Raw genomic sequence first — 17,362 nt, forward strand, 5'->3', positions numbered from 1 at the left:
CTGCACTCTCAAACCCATGCAATTCCTCTGAATTATTGAAATGCACCGGACACGCTAAGGCGCTCCAGGCATAGCATTCAGTAGGTGACAGCCTTTCACCCAGCTCCCTGGTTACTCTTCTCAAAGGACCACCAAGGTTATTCACTTTCAATAAGATATTTATGAAGTGGCGCTCTCGCCACAGGAAGTTGGCTGGGAGGAGGCGGTGAGGCGGGACTGACACATATGTAGCTGCAGGGTAGGAGAGGCAGGCAAGGTGGTGAGGCAGGCACGCCATGATCATTTACCTAAGCCAATATCATGTAGGTTGGCATCCAACAGATTCTGGAGAAGTCCAATTTCTGGGAGCTCCCGATCGGGATGGCTGCACCAGGAAATATGGTCTTAGAGGCGGTCTTACCAACAATACACGCCACACTTGTTCTCCATGATCAGGATCGGTCCACTTACGGGTTGCGAGTTTGACAAATGGTTGCATTTCAGCATTTTAGTTGCGGTTGATCACTGTGTTCACAACAGCGCTGGAAATGGAAAACATTTATTGGGGGAACCAAGTGGTGGGGCCCCCGGCCAGGTTGCGCAATACAGCATCTCTATACAGAACCCAATCCTGGCGATTTGAATAAAAGCAAAGAGCATTAGGGGAACATCATAATGCACACAATTTTAAATGGGTCCTATTCAGTAAGAAAACCTTTTAAGCGAATAATGGACTCTTGCGTTTTGATTGGTCACAATGTCCACCCTAACAAAGAGATGTCTGTAAATTGCAGGACATATATACCAGTTTGGACAGCTGAAAAACTGCATGGGAGGCGTCGGCAGTTTCTGTATGCAGTCTCCAGCACCCAATGTTCTGAATGTATGTCGAAGAACGGGTTGGGCAGTGGGAGCTAGCGCTACAACGAGCAGACTTCTTCCAGAAGACTAGGCAGCGCTTCGTGCCAAGTCTTCTTCTGAAAGCAGTCCGCTCCATGAGTGTCAGAATAGGGGAGAGTCGTGTCTGGGAGCTGCTACCCTACCCCTGGGTCTGGGGGTTGGGGCCGCGCTGCGGAAAGACGTTTTTTGCCAGAGCGCCGCGCCGTCTTTTTCCGGCACATTCTCTGCGCTGGGTCACAATCAGTAAGAAACACAAACTCATTTGACGGAGAGGTGTGCTCATTAATTAACATGAGACTCACAAAGGTGCAAAACACACTGGCTTTTAGGCCAGAGCCTGGTAAATATGCTCTACACCTGACACTACCTTTACAAACTCTACCAGTTGAAGCACTCCGCCACATACATGAGAGTACATCAGGGGGAGGGCTGGTGCACTTTCTGTTTTGGTCATGTTAGGAGAATTAAGCTCGTCTTATGTTATCTATTCAATACAATAACAACACTGCTGCTTCTCTGTAAGCGGTAAGCTCGAGCTGAGTTCAACCCGTAATTGTACCAGTTACACAGTGGACTCACGGTGGCATGCGCGAAACCTGGCCAGCCTTCCATCCACCTGGAAAGGGTTTCATGTGTGGGCTCACGGCTGCATGTTCTGTACATGGCCAGCCTTTCATCCACTAGAATAGAATATCATGTGTTGCAGTCAAGCCTGCATGACCTCTACCTGGCTTGCCTTTCCTGCATTTGGAAAGGATTGTATTCACATCTTACCCTTTGCTTTAGTCCATCAGATCCGGGGTCGAAACCGCAGCACCAAGTAACAATACATGGTTGTACGGTTTCTTCGTCCCATTGCCAACAGAGAAAGAGGTTGGTCTTAACAAATTCCAGCTGCATAACCTTCCTATACCCCGCGCCGGGTTCTTTCAGACCATCTCTTCCACTTCCCTCCCTCCCTCTCTTCACAATCAAGCAAGCAATACTTATCCAAACGCCTGGCTGCACGAGAGCGCCGCGGCGGAAAACACATGCCAATTATGTACTCCTTCACTGCATTTCCGCTATGGGACGGCACCGCCATCTTGTTCCTTTTCGTTCACAGGCGCCAGCCATAAATCGTTGCTTTTGTAGGGGGTGAGAAGTGGGGTGGGGATGTTCTGGCTTATAACCATGTTCTCCATGTAAGGAGTGTGCTGACCTGATTCTGGTAAGGTGTTGGATGCCACAGGAAACTTTTAGAAATCACACTGGGGGGGGATGAGGGGGGCAGTGGGAAACTTTTCCATTCCGACTACTGACTGATGGCTTCCAATTTACACACTGCGGTGAGGAGTCTTAAGCAAACACAGCTGGAGGAGACTGCAGCCAAGTCTCCAAAAGTACACTGCACGCTTCCTTCCCATTCAGATGCACACTTCAAGCTTCTCCCACCTTCTGTGGAGACCCTCCAAAGACACAGCCACGACATGTTACAATAAACGACTGTGGGTCAGGCGGCTGTATTCAGGTGAGGCAAGTGTGTGCCACTACTAAGGCAAGTAGAATGAGCCTGCCATGTGGGGGACGGGATTTCACAGGTTCAGCAGGACGACTATGCAACCAATGCCCCCCATGCTTAGTTGTGTGTCTAGGGGCACAAACAGAGTTTAATATTTTGAAAATTTAAAAAAAAAAAAAAAAAAAAAAAAAAAAAAAGGTGTACTGCACACGGATGAGTTTTCATGGCATGGAAGCCATGGCCATTTGGGTCTTTCCTTGAAGAAAGGCCAGTTGGATTCTTGTGTTTTTTCTGCCACCTTGTGTTTCTTCCAAGATAGCCACCGCCTTCTTTCAGCACATAACTGCCTCTGTGCTCAATGCCTGGAGCCTACCTCATTTCGGATTGTGTGCTGAGGCTGTTTTTTCCCACCAACCAAGGCAGGTGAAGCCGGCCCCCTGACTCGAGGCCCACCACTAAGGCACCTGTCTGTGCCTGTCCAGGCCTTGGCAGGGCTCGGAGGGCTGGTCTCCTTCCCCGCATCACTTCATGCTTCACCACCTCTCACCATCTTTGAACAGTCACCCAGCATGCTGCTAGCTACTGTGTGAACATGTGCCTCATTGGGAGCTTTGTTCTCTCACTCTAGAGTACCTGTGATTCATGTTCTGGACTTCCTGATGCCTACTCACAAACTCAACAATGTTGTTCTAGCTGTGCCTGAGCCGATGTCTGCTGTTCTTTCCTGCCTCACGATACCCCTCCTTTCTCTTCTGCATTTGTGTACTTTTTTGCAATTTCGAAATTAGGTGTGCCTACCAACTATGCATCCTTCATATTGTGCTGCTTACTAGTGCTTTTGGCAATTTCGAAATTAGATGTTTTTACATCTTCCATCCCTTGCCTACCGGTTGCTTGCTTATCTATCTTATCTATCTCGTCATCTTATCAGTCTCTCCCCCCCCCTCGCATCTATGTCACAGCTCTTGCACTCTCTGAAATGCCGTCAGGCCGAGTACAGGGACATCATTTCGGGATCGCAACTGCAACCCCCGCGGTCTACCTTGCTACCCCGGTGGTCTCCCAATCGACCCCGAAAAAAAAAAATGTAATCCCCTGGTCTGGCTTTGGCAAGTTCCATGTGGCTCTTTGTTTCTGGAGTGGGTGGCTTTCTTGTTCAGGGCTCTTAAAAAAACAGGGGGTTGCACTAGTGTAACACTTCGAGTAGTGACCCTAAATAAGAATTAATAGGAATAACAAATAATTTGTCTTTCTGGAATTCTATACAATAACTGCTAGACTCATTAAATGTTTATTTCAGGCACACTTCATGGGGAGAGTCCCTTATTTAGTCTGTTCTTAAACACCTCAACTAAGCCTTTCATCCTTCTGAGGTCGATCAATGAGTACCGACACTGGTTGACTGTATGTAGATTTATTCTATATAAATTGCTTAAGCGCTTTATAATAACACATTATCATTTGGCCTTGGAGGTCTTCTTGCATTCACAGTAATTTGGTAATATGAGCCTATACACACTGATATCAACGATATATATGGTGATCCATTCTTGTATGAAATGTATATCACATTATAGTGATATCAAAATCATATTTTTTGTTGTGTACGTAGGAAGAATGTTATGCGATACCCCTTCCTGTTATCAAGAGGCAAAGGGTCGTGTGCCTTCGCTTCCTGTGTCATCATTTCAGGGTTGGGTCAAATGACATAACTTCCTGTGATGTCAGAGGTTAAGGGTCATGTGATGTCACTTTCGCTACAACTGGCATTTTGGTGAAATGACGTTCCCAGAGTACGATAGTATTATCTGTCTCTCCTCCCTCCCTTATCCCCTCCCCTCTTCTCCTTCATCTATGTCACATCTCTTGCACTCTCTGAAACGTTGTCAGGCCGAATACGATAGTTTTGTTCTATGTTTTTGTAAATCAGTCCCCTGTTGTGTCATGCAATTTTTTTTATGCTTATAGCACTTGCTGATTCCGAATGACTCAAGGCCCTTTAAGAATGTTTTATTGCATTTACGCCTTGTTCGCTCCCCTGCCTTGAAGCGCTTTGAAAACACTGTTTTCGGCGTATAGGTGCTATACAAATGACCAATACATAAATAAAACGAGAAATTAAAGCCGTAAAACGAGAAACTGTCTCTGCACACTAGTTAGATAGCTACTAAATCTGGTGAGAAGCAGTAGAGTGTCACAGCCAACAAACTGTGCTGAGCGAATTTTAATTCACCCAATTACAAATTGGCCAGATTTTAATTAAAAAGGGCCTACATTTCAAACCTATGTTTTTACTTAAGCCATTAATTCTGATGTGGATGGGCATTACCGGTCAGGTAATGGCCTGGGTCCAGAGTTTGCTCTGGAATTAAGATGGATTTGCCTAATCTCTTCATTAATGCCTGCCAACATATGGTTTATAGCAGTTAGTAAGTTGAGAAATGGCACTGTTGCAGTTTCTCAACTATAAAAAAAAAACTAAAAAGAAAACTAGCCACTATGGACGTAGGGAGAAGGGGACTGTATATAGTTCCCGCTCCCTCTCCATGGTGCTCGTCGCCATGGAGGGCTGGGAAGGTGTGTGTTCCTGTAGCCAGGGAGGGATGAGCTGGCCGCAGGTATGTGGGGCCAGGGTTGAGATGGTGAGGTGAGTAGGGGGGGAGGGGGGAGGGTCACAGGACAGGGCCATGGGCGAGCTAAAGCTTCCGCCTTGGAAAGGGAGGTGGCAGCCTCCTGCTTTTCAGGAGGCTCAGAAGACGGGCAATACCATGAAGCATAGCCCGCCTTCAGAGCATCCCGAGTGACTGGGAGGCCCCATGACGAGATCTACCAGGTGTTAATCTGACATATATGCTGAAACGAATCCATTGGTTTTAAGTAGGCGCTGATAAGAATAAACAATTCTGACCAGCACAAGTGCAGAACTATCAAGTCCTGGGCCAAAGATGGTAACGCCCCACTTGGCAACTAACTATGGGCAATTTTCTAAAGTAATTTGAGTTACAAAAGGCAATTTTGATCTGTATCTGCTCTTTCTATGCGAGGCGATTTGGAGATTTCTGGATTGCCGAGATATCGACCCACTTTCACAAAGCCCAGACTAGAAAGCCTGCCGCATTTGTCGCAGCAGACCATGCCTCACTCTTCCATACGATTTCCTTTTGTGACTCCGGTGCACTGTACTCAACTGGGTGTCCTGCTATCTCTCTGCCCGCTCCTTCTCCCACCTCAGGGGACTCCAGCCACGCCATGTAATTTGTAAACAAGTAAATACTGCCCACAAGCCGTCAATGATCTGTCCCTGTTCAGAATCCCTCTCACCCCTTCACCACCTGGTATATGCCACTCAATCAAACAATGCTCTCATGCAGAGGCACTTTACCCCGGCACCTTTGCCCTCGCTTAGTGCCTTCATGCAGAGGCGCTTTACCCAGCAAGCAGCTTTGCTCGCACCTATTGCCTTCATGCAGAGGCACTTTACCCGGCAAGCACCTTTGCTCTCGCTTATTGCCTTCATGCAGAGGCACTTTACCCCGGCAAGCAGCTTTGCTCTCGCTTATTGCCTTCATGCAGAGGCACTTTACCCCGGCAAGCAGCTTTGCTCTCGCTTATTGCCTTCGTTGGGCCGGCACTTCAATAAATAGGAATAGAAAAATCTGTAAATTGTAACCAAGAAAGACAGATGACCATCTCCATTTCAAGCATACGCTCATTCCCCAGATCTGCATGCAGGTGGTCGCACTGCACTGCACTGCCTTTTTGCAGATGTCCGCATGCACGAAGTGGATGGTCATCCATGTGTGGACTTGATGCCACCTGTCTGGCTCCTGGAAGACCTTGTTGGAAATGGAGAAGAGAAAACTCGTGATGAAATGGAATTATCTATAGCCTGGTTTGCTTTCTTGCTGAACGTGATGCCAAACAGTGAGTCACCAGCAGGCCCGAGGGGCACAGAACAAGACAGTGTCTGTGGTTTCCCCTCTGCTTTACGAAATGTGCCGATGTCCAATTTCAACACAGTGTGGAAGGACCTGGCTGCAGTATCTCCAGGTGCCACGTGTTGCCACCACTGGCTGTCGGACAGCGCAGAGCTATGGTGTTTAAATGACTTGGTGCAGTTGGCATGTATTCTTTATTTTCACGGATGGTGTACACAAACCAATAGGCGGGCAGCACACACAGTGACACAAAGTAAAGTGCCGCCACAACTGGGATGTCTGTGTACAGGCAGAGACAGCCTTTCTGAGGGATGGGACTGTCCACCCCACACTGAACGCTTATCTGAATGCGCTAAAGAGCTTCTGGGCTCCCTTGGCCCAGTAGTCCATCCTCGTCTCTTCTCCTCTCCTCTTTTCAGTAGGTTTTCCAAGGTGAGAAGAGAGGAGTGCATCTCCAGCCTTAAGCATAAGGAGATGAGGTTCCAATCACCCAAGGTAGACTGGAGTAGAGGAACACCCTCCACAGCTTTATTCAGTTTTTGTAAGTGGCAGTATTTTCTTTATTGGATTTCAATATGAACAAAGAAAACATTAATATAGAAAACAGTCTTTGTAGAAATATTTTACATGTGTGATATGAAGTCTTTAATGTGTGTGTGATATGGATGGGATTTAGAAAGCGTGGACCTAGAAGCGAAGCAACTGAGAGCTGTATTCCCTCAAAGCGCTACAGGGCAGGGCACGGGCATGGCAGAGGAGCTGGGAAGGGTAGGAGGAACACAGGGAGAGGGGGGGGGGGAGGAGGGCCCCAGAAGGGGAGAATTAGAGTTGAGTGGAACGGTCAGCGATTTGGACGACGTTCTTTGAAGGGAGTGATCTGGAGGTCCTTCTAGTGGTGCAGGATGGAGAGAGCCAGTTAGAAACGTAGCTAATTCAACACTATGATGTGTGCTTTGCCTTGTTGCATGCTGCTTGATGGTTGGTTTCCCTAGTTGACATATGCACCATTTCACTCAACCTTATGCTATATTGCTCCTGGGAGCCTAACTGATTTTGCTCACTGGGATTTATTCCCATGTGTCCAACTGCAATTTTAACCCCCTGAGGTTCTGCTCCCTGGTGTCTAACGTCATTAGTGCAGAACCGTGTTTTTGCTTTTTGTTCCCCAGTGTATTTCACATGACTGGCTCCTCAAAATTGCACCAAAACCGTGTAGCATGCCCAGCTGTTCCTGTGGACCCATCCCACCCCCAATCAGCACTCTGCCTTCTGTGGAAGCCTTGCTGCTATGAACTATTCTCACCCACTGTCTACTTGGTACCCGCTGCTGCATGCCCCCTTTGCCCTCTATGCCTCCCTGGGGTGGCCCACTCCTTTACAGGACCACACACTGCCATGGAGGTGCCTCATGGCATCGTCTCACATGCACATAAACCCAAGGACATCACTACTGAGTTAGTGCCCTAGGTGCACCCCCATTCTTAGTGCGGGGAGGTTACTGGAGTGCCTGGTGGGAAACACGGGAGCCTCCATCTTCCTTCTGGCGTGGCCATGGTGACCTCCAACGTTCTCTACCTCTGCGCAAACACACGCTATGCACACAAAGTAAACCACTTGCACAAAGGCATTAGAAACAATGGTCAACAGACATCAAACAACAGAATACTATACACTTCTACAATCATTCAATGGCCTGGCCCTGGACACTGCGTCCTAGCACCACAAGCACATCGGGCTCACCCTATGGATACAAGTGTCTTAATGCTCTCGACAAAGAACCCCTAGAAAGCGCCCTTCAACTGGTGTTCTAGGTACTTTGGGGCTGCTTCCATTTCACTCCCACAAACCTGACTCACCCCCATCCTCACTCTATCCACCAGAGCGCCCGGAGGCCACGCAAATGCTACTGATGAAAAGTATAAATGTCAGTAAAATAGCAAGACCACCCAGACACCGGCTGCGTGCCTCCTCAAGCATATAGACAAACTCATTATGCCGATCGGATAGCACCGCAAGTGGAGCGCTCACCCCCCCCCCCCCCCCCCGATATCTGTGTAGCAGGTTTGAACCCCGGCAGGTCAATTCAGCCTTTCATCCTTCCGAGGTCGATGAATTGAGTACCACTCTGCGGCATTATAATGTCACCTGTTATTTAAGCGCTTTGAGACACATGGGTGTCTAGCGCTATATAACAAATAGATATGATTGTCCCGGGGCTGGCATAGGGCTAATGATTGTCCCGGGGCAGGCATAGGGCTAATGATGGTCCCGGGGCAGGCATAGGGCTAATGATGGTCCCGGGGCAGGCATAGGGCCAATGGCCTTAGTGTTTTTAAAAGACAGCGAGTGCGTAACCTGCACCACATCAGGTCATGAGCCTTGATCCACCCTGGGCTAGTATGAAATCCGATACAATTCTGAGTGGGGTTGGTGCCACTGGATGTTGAGGGGGGCGTGGTCTGCCAGGAATGAAAATGGGGAGTGCAGGAAGATCGGCATGCCCAAAGTGTCAGTGGGGGGGGTAAGGAGATGGAGTGTTACTCAAAAGGTTAAATATAGACTGGGTGCTACATATCATAGCAGGGATTCAAGGTGGTGCTTAAAATACTGTTATTGTTATGTAGTCTCCCCCTATATTACAATGCCTATGGCACAAAGAATTTAGAAGAGAAATGGGACTGCTAATATTGAAAAAATAAGTAATGGGTTAAGCAGTCTGAAGTATTGAGAGACTGAAAAAAAAATGAACATTTTTGCCTAAGATTTGATGTGGAAATAGCGAGCAGGTTCCAGGCTTATTGCCACCAAAAACTCGGGGCAGGGGATGCAAAGGTTCCGCTCTTCTGCCCTGAAGCGTGGGAACCCTACTGATGAGAACGTGTAGAGAGAAGGACTTACCCGTGGAAAGTGTCCATCTCTTTGGCTGGTTGCGTACGGCTCCTGGTGGCCCCAGAGGGTGCCCCTTGGCTGATGGGCCTGCGGGTTCAAAACACAACAATTAGCACAAATACTGGTCAGGCCAATTAAGTGCCACCGGCTTTATAAGGTACACAGGGTTGGAAGTCAAACTATTTCAGCACAACATTATTTGCACCAACACACCCTTCTGAGGGGGAGGGAAGCCGAGGGGAGGGGGACGGTTTAGCCTTGTCCATAACTGCCGCCTTTAGCAGCTGAGCCCACTGCCAACGTAAGAAGAGGCGTACGTTCTCAGTTATACGCTTTGATTTTACACACTTCATTAAAACCATGTTAATTAAATATTGTATTCTAATTGTAAACGCTCACAGACAATACAATTACACACTCAAGCTGCAAATGAGAAGGAAAATGATCAAGCATGTTTAATTGATACATTTCCAATGTCTTCTTTGGGTCTAATGGACTGTAAAGTCGTGACAACAAGTTTGAATGGAGTAAACACACACAATGCATGCAAATACTGCGGCAGAGCTTCCCGAAAACCATTGCGTTTAACTCAGAAAAAAGGACACCTCGATGAAAAAGCAGATCTTAGCACCAAGTGGGAGACGGGGATTCAGAAGTGCTTCCTTTATTTATTCGGACTCTGGTGTGCCCGTCCAACCATTGCCTGCCCCTCCACCCTCCTTTGACTGCCATGGGAAGTGAAAAGGGTAGTTCATTCAGAAACACCTTCCATGTCCCCATGGTGGCCATCTTGTCTTGAGTAAATGTTTTCCTTTGATGCTACCCAGCACACAAAGGAAAACTAACGGCAGTGGTGAAGGTGGGGCGGCGTAACCCTGGCTGGTGTGACAACGCTGTAAATAGCAGCACAGCGGCCCTCACTCAGTCAACTTGGTATGCTCTGGCCCTTAATGTTGGGGTTAGCCTGCCAGCCTTGGTTATATCGCCTTAATATTTGTGTGTGTGCTATTTTGAGGCAAAAGTTAATAAAACTGAGCGAAGTGGGGATCATTTAGGAGGGTGACATTATTGCGAATAAAACATTCCACCCAGTGAGGAGAGAACTACCAATATTCAGATGTTCTCGCTACAGATCATGTCTATGGGCCTCATTCCAAGTATGGAGGTACTCATGGCGTTATTTGCGACATGACTTCCTCCCATACCGGTACCGTGTCTGGTTTGGTGAGACGGGGACTTACCGGTCCAGTCAGACCTTGGTGGGACCGGTAAGTCCCCATTCACCGAACCATTCCCGATTCCCATTTGGGCCTCCATAGGGCTCAATGGGAAGGGGGAAGTAGCTAATAACGGTACCGCAATTTGTGGTGCCATTATTGGCTCCGATTCCCCTTAGCGGGTCCCTTCCATAACGCCATTGTAAAACCAGGTGTTAAGGAAGGGACCCGCTAAGGGAACTCGTAGTAGGGCGCAAAGGGTTTACCGGCACTGGTGTCCTTACCGGTGCCGGTAATCCCTTTGCACCTAACTCGGAAAGATGGCCTATGGCTTGTTTCAAACAAGTGCACATTCCAGCTCTGTCTTACACTGTGTTGGCTTTCCTAGCCAATAGCCATGCAGAGGTAGCTCAGTCATGCCTGGCACACCGATTCCCATTTATTTATTGAACATGTGTATGGTGCCTATACAGCCGAAAGTATTTCCAGGTGCCACAAGACTAAGGGGAAGGGAACAGAGTAAGATAAAACAACAGCAAACGGTCCGACTAGACCCTGTGTCATTCGGATCATGCAAGTGCAGAAACAAAGTGCGGGGGGGGATGCAGAGGAGGTGGAAGGGCATGCAGGAGGGCTGGATGTCCCTTCCACTAGCTTTAATTCTCAGAAGCAACCCTGAAACGTTCTCTCTTGCCAGCCTCAGAGAGAAGGCAGTCTACAGATGCATGCCGCCAATCACAGCCAGCATGTCACATGATTCTACACTTTGTGAGAAGTGTGGTGGAATGATGGAGAGAATAGAGACGCAAACCACTTGCCTGGTTTTCTAAATCTGTTGGCAATCTGTTTGGCTGCTAAAGAGAAGCACTCAGAGGAGAGTAAAGATGTTGATTGAAGCAGGGATGGGCACTTTCTGGCAGTCCCCGATTGGCAAGAATGGAGGCAAGTTATGCTATTTTTTTCAGCGATCACTTATGGCTCTCGAGGTCGAGGGCTACCGCATCTCCATAATATATCTAGCCTCCATCGAGAGCTTGAGAGGGCGAATGTCTTCTCTTTTGAGAACTGCATAACACAGGCTTATAGAGCCTGGCTCATACTTGTGAGTTGGAGGCAGGCTTGGCTGACCCTACCACAGATTCTACTACCATGGCCTCTGAGCGCATGGCTAACTGATGCGGAAATGTGGCAAAGCAACCTGCGCAAAGCTCTAGGGAGGAGGGTTCTCCTGCAGCCTCCCCCCCGAACCCCACCAACTGAAGATAACAGAAGAGGGAACCGGCAAGTGTTCACTTTTATTGAAACGTTGTGTATTTAATTCGCTTTTTAAAAGCATCTATGAATTTTCAATAACAGTAACCACTCCGAGTCAGCTCCGGTTGTGCATAATGTGCCCATTGCTCTGTTGTGTGCCTCCTCCATCGCCTTTGCTTCCTCCTACCCAGGTGAAGAGCCCACCAGCCTGTGCTCTCGGAGAAGAGATCTGTCTGGGGACAGGCAATGAATGGGAGAACCTCGCAAAACGATCACCTAGGTTCCCAAGACCGGAAAACGTCCCATGTTCTAGGGAGGAAGCTGACAAATAAGTAGTGGGGTGCGCTCTCACATGCAGAGTGTAGCTCATCTGAGAGGGTGCCCAAGTGGCACCCGCACAATCTCATTGGGGGGGTAAGAATATTAGACTTGCAGGGTTTATTTATTGGACATTTGAATGGCGCCTATACAATAGAACGTGTTTCCCGGTGCCAGGGGACAAAAGGGGAGGGGAGGATGAAACAATAAACGGTCCTACCAGGCCCTGTGACATTCAGACAATGTAAGCGCAGTAAATAAAGTGCATGGGGGACAAGGGGGAAAAGAGGAGGCCCCAGGGTTGAGGCAGGGTAAGTGCTAGGGGAGCCCATGGAGGGCAAGTGCGCATGGAGGCAGGGGTACAGGTAAAGATGTGGGGTGGACCAGACTCCGTAGGCTAGTCAGGGAGAAGTGCCCTAGGCAAGTGCTGGAAGTGGGGTACTGCGGAAGACTGGTAGCAGGATGGCCTGGTCCCTGTAGGACTCAGAAGGGACCAGGCAGCCAGTCGTTGCGGGGGGGGGGGGGGGGCGGGACATTAGAAAAAGGGAGGAAGAGCGGGAAGAGGAAAATCTTCAGGGGTTTCCAGAAAGGAGATCCAGCTCAAGTCTGAGAGGGGCAGGGAGGCCATTCCAAAGGGAGACTCCTGCCGAGGAAAGAGATCTACCCCCCACTCTCTGCTTGGAGAAATGTTCGACCTGCAGAGAGTTACAGATAGAGGACCGAAAGACACTAGCAGGGAGGTATTTAGGGAGGGAAAGTTGGATATAGCGTGGTCCCAGGCCCCAGAAAGCCTTGTGGATGATTCAGAGGGTCTTGAATTTAGCCCTACAGCCACCGGGAGCCAGTGGAGAGATTTTAGGGCAGGAGAGGAGCAATCCCTGGGCTTGAGGCCAAGGATAAGTCTTGCTGCCCTATTCTGGATTAGTTGGAGAGGGCGGAGGGAGGAAAGAGGTGGAGTGAAGAAGAGGCTGTTGCAGTAGTCCAGCCTGGAGAGAACCAGAGCTCTGGAGACATTAAGTTTCTGGGGGAAGGTGAGGCAAAGGGAGAATGCCCCTGGAGGCGGTAGAGCTGAAAGTGGCCCTTGTGGGCAAGGTCTGGAGGGAGAGATCAAAGATAACCCCAAGGTTCTTTGCCTCAAAAGAGGATGAGGGGAGGGGGTCCAAGGAGGGTGGTCAGAGATTAGTCCTCAACAATCAGCATTTGCAGACTGTGGTAAATGAAACTATGCTCTGTGGTTCAAGCCGTGATCATCACCTAGTACTACAAATTTACCTGATGCAGAACAGACAATAATAAAACAAATGAGTAATAAGGTCTGAATAAGGTCTGATTGGTCACGATCGCGATGCCTCCATCCTCGTCCGCTAGCCACTCCCATTACAAACTTTCTATATCACTGTCTAACAGTTCGAAGCATGCAAGATGAGCAACAGGTGGGGAAGGAGTGGAGAATTTAGTGGCTTCCAAGCATAGTTTACTGAGTTCAGGAAGTGTGCAACAACCTTTAAAGATGCTATACGGGCAAAACTGGACAGACAGTCCCAAATGTGACGAGATCTAGCACCGTAAGAATTCTTTGACTTCCACCTGGAGATGCAGGAAACTATGTAGTGGGATCCATCATGGGGTTTATACAGGAAGCTAGCAGGTTAAGTTTGATTAAGATATGAAGACAGCACACAGTCTAGCTGGGACCATCAAAGATGATGGATGAGAAGGCTAGCACAGTAGTAGCTATGCTAGCACGTCTACTGAATGAAGAAAAGAACGATTAGACAAACATTCCTCCCAGAAGAAAGGGCTTGTCAGGGTGGGGAAAGTGTTGATTTTCCCTTGTGGAATCCAGTCCCACAGGGAAGAAAGGAGCTGCTGATCAGGCAGAACTTACGAAATTCTGTTAGGTGGTGAGCAAGGCAGCACATCTTTATACAGCGTATAGTAGCTTCGAGGTTCTGAGTATTTATTAGGGACTACAGCACAACTTCTGCAAACTCTCTCTGCAGTCTACAGAAAGGGGCAGTCCGGCTGTCCAATCAGTACAGCCAGCCCCCCCCCCCCAATTCGGATTTGGTTCCTTTTAGGCCAGGTGAAGGACAAAGGACTGCAGAGGTTTAGAACCCCCCCCCCCCCCCTTCACCCCCACTGTTGCTTCCTGCCTTCTCAGACACTCTGGTGCCTGGGACGGGAATTCATAGGATTCCTGACAAATACAAAACTTCCACGGAGGTCGTTCCATCCTAGAATGGCCGGAGAAGACCTCAGAAAAAACAAGCAAATGAGAAATGGCAAAAAAGAGCCCACCATTCTAGCAGAATGGTGCCCCTCCTGTTCATTACCGAGTCTGATTTAAGAGCCTGAAAGTATTAAGACTAAAAAGTCACTAAGATAAAACCACTGCCACCAGCCATTCAAGTACACTTGCAATTGTAACAAAAATATTACCAGGTAAGTAAGAAAGGGGATACATTGAATCCCCCCCTCCAGTATTCCACACATGGTGGGTGTGCTGGCTCACTTAAATTAATGAAAGGGCATGCGAATCCCACTTAACTTCTTGTGAACAGACATAAGAGAATAAAAAAGCAAGCCACTGCATTTCAAATGCGGTGTGCTGCATTATTACATTATATAGGAAACTAACTCCAATCATACACTGTGGATAGACCTAAAAAGGTCACCCGTAAAAAGAGTAAAGGACAAGGTGAGAGGGGAAACAGATTCCCAGACACCTAGGCACAAGGTAAAATAATGATCAAGTCCAAGCAAAACGTTCTGGGGTTGACAAAGGTCAAGGAGTATTTACCATAAAGATGAAAATCTTACCTAACAATATGTACTTGACAGTACCTTCTATATTGGGCCATCTGGAGTTTGAGCATAGACTGCCACTTTCACCCGTGAGCTGCAGAGGTGCTCAGTTATTGGCTTTGAATGCATTTGTCACGATCACATTCATTCATAAAAGCACATGCAGTCACGTGGGTTGTCTGGATGGTTGCCAGTTCGGAGCGTTTGCGGGTGATGATGCAGTAGGTGCATTCATTTGCAGTGCGTGCGCTAAGGCTTAACATTACTGTGTATACATTGATCTCTGTTAGATTCTTGCAACAATTTCCCCAAAGATGTCCAGCTTGTACAAACCCTGAAGCAGGCCACAACAGGCTGACATTGCTGATCAAAATTGACCTACTGTCCAGACCTGTGCGGTCCATGGGTTCCCCACACCAGTGCTGAATGTGCTCAGATCCCTGTGCTCCAAGGAACACTACAGTTGCGATCAAAGATATATCCTTTACGTACCGCTGCTTTCTCGTACTTGAATGCAATTAGTTAACTTGAAATTAAGCATGTGCTGCAACTCCCAGAATGCATCCGCCCATTAATATGCAGGCCAAGACCTGAGGCGCTATTCCCGATGACGCAGACTTTTCAGGTGACTTTCCAAGCCTAGCCTGTCTGTGCCAGGCCTCTATAGAACAGCATATCCAGGAAGGACTAGTTCATAGGGTGCCCATCTCGCCACTCTGCCTGCCCTGTGGAGATGCAAGTGTCACGGGCAAACATGGGTTTCTTGGTTCTGTGCTTAGCAATAGACCAGTTGGCATCACGTAGAAATGTACAATGATTTCAACCTTCCTGCAGCTCTAGATGTATAGTTGGGGCTTCACAGAAGGTGTCCCTATGGGAGTCATGCTTCGGGTTTATGGAGGTGCTGGTATTTTTGGTGTTGGGCACCTTATGAATCCCATGCACTCATGTGTGCTCCAGATGATCGGCGCACATGCCATGCCAATGTACGCCCTTGGGCAGCTGCATAGTGTCTACATGAAGAAGGGAACCATTACAAAAAGTGGGCTGAGAGATTCCTGCACAGCCAGTTCGTGTACCCTGCATCCCCTTTCAAAACCTCTCAGGTAGCCAAGAGAGTCCAGTTAATACTCCATATTTGCCTCTGAAGCGGTCCCGTTACCTAATCCAGCATTTTGGTGTGAGATTTATGATAGCAGACACCAAATTAATTACATTGGGGAAGGTTTAGCACCATAGCCCCAGATGGTCTGTAGTGATTGCATTGAATCCCAAAGCATCGAGGCTCTCCCAAGGATCATTGTGCTGCCAGCAGGCTGTTATATATAATTAAACAATTGCAGATACATCCTATTTTTATCAAGGCATTGAGTACCCAATTGGACAATTATTTCTGGCCTCAGCGGAAGAGCTTTGCTCGAAACACGTGTCAGGCTGTGGAACAGAATTAAAATACACCACAAGTGTTCCGTTGTATTTCTTGTTTTGTGGTGCAGTTCATTTTTTAACTTTATTCTATGGTACTCTTGAGGGTTTTTGGTCAAGACACCCTCTACCCAACATTTGAACGCTGCCGCAGTTGTAACTTCAATTTTTGGCGTTACCGCTGGTTGTCTCAGTGGCCTTCTTGACCTTGTTCTGATCCACCAAATTAATTACATTGGGGAAGGTTTAGCACCATAGCCCCAGACGGTTTATAGTGATTGCATTGAATCCCAAAGCATCGAATGCCTTAACATCTAAAAAATGCAACGAAAAAAAAAAAGCATCAAATGCATTTTTATTTCCATTTTTTTATGGGCGGGGGTCCCCCTCAATCCCTGTTTTTTTAACACTTAAAACCCATTATAATTCAAATAAAACCTTTACCTTTGAAAGAAATGCATTCAATGCTTTTTTCGATGCATTTTATCCGATGCTTTTGGCATTCAATGCTTTGTATTCAATGCAATGACTGGATACCGCCCCAGACACCTCATCCACATTTCACCAATTGTCTCTCAAGTGACCATGTTGCCCTAGAAGCGCAGTGCATCAGACCTGTGTATCTGAACATTTACGGAAGCTTGGCCGAACGACAGGAAATCGTAGCTTATGCGTGCTGAAAACATACTGGAGCAGCAACCTGTGCATAGTTCTGAGCGAGTCGTATGGATAATCCGGCCCCTGATCAGCAGGTACCAAATGTGCTACTAGTGGCTGCTCCTGGCAGAGAGGATGCCGGAAAGAGCCATTAACGATGGAGCATAGCAGACCACCACGCCGCCACCACCAGTACATACATCCACCCAGGATGGCAATGAGATGGCCACCACTCAGAGACAGCACACCACGTTCACCACAAATACTCTCTGGTAGGGTAATCCAAGGGGGCAACAGAGAAGAACGGGCACACCAACTGGTTTATAGTGATATTTCCGAATAACATTTTGTCGAAAGTCAAAATGTCGAAAAAATAATGTAAAAAAAAAAAACATTTCGAATGTCTTTTTTAGTTTGTTTTTTGTTTGAAATGGGGGTTCCCCCCAAACCCCCCTTTAAAAAAAAAAAATCTGTTT

At 47.8% G+C, this 17,362-nt stretch overlaps 1 long non-coding RNA gene across 1 annotated transcript in view; it reads right to left on the bottom strand.

The window, feature by feature from the left end:
• The window catches only part of LOC138510069 (uncharacterized), a 73,438-nt gene that overhangs the window by 20,179 nt on the left and 35,897 nt on the right, over positions 1–17,362 (bottom strand). Inside the window, exon 3 of the long non-coding RNA XR_011280309.1 lies at positions 9,217–9,294. This is a non-coding gene — a long non-coding RNA (uncharacterized lncRNA). The remainder of the gene's footprint in view (positions 1–9,216; positions 9,295–17,362) is intronic.

The sequence above is a fragment of the Ambystoma mexicanum genome, chromosome 6p, assembly GCF_040938575.1.
Source record: "Ambystoma mexicanum isolate Mex_15411 chromosome 6p, UKY_AmexF1_1, whole genome shotgun sequence".
Classification (NCBI taxonomy): Eukaryota; Metazoa; Chordata; class Amphibia; order Caudata; family Ambystomatidae; genus Ambystoma; species Ambystoma mexicanum.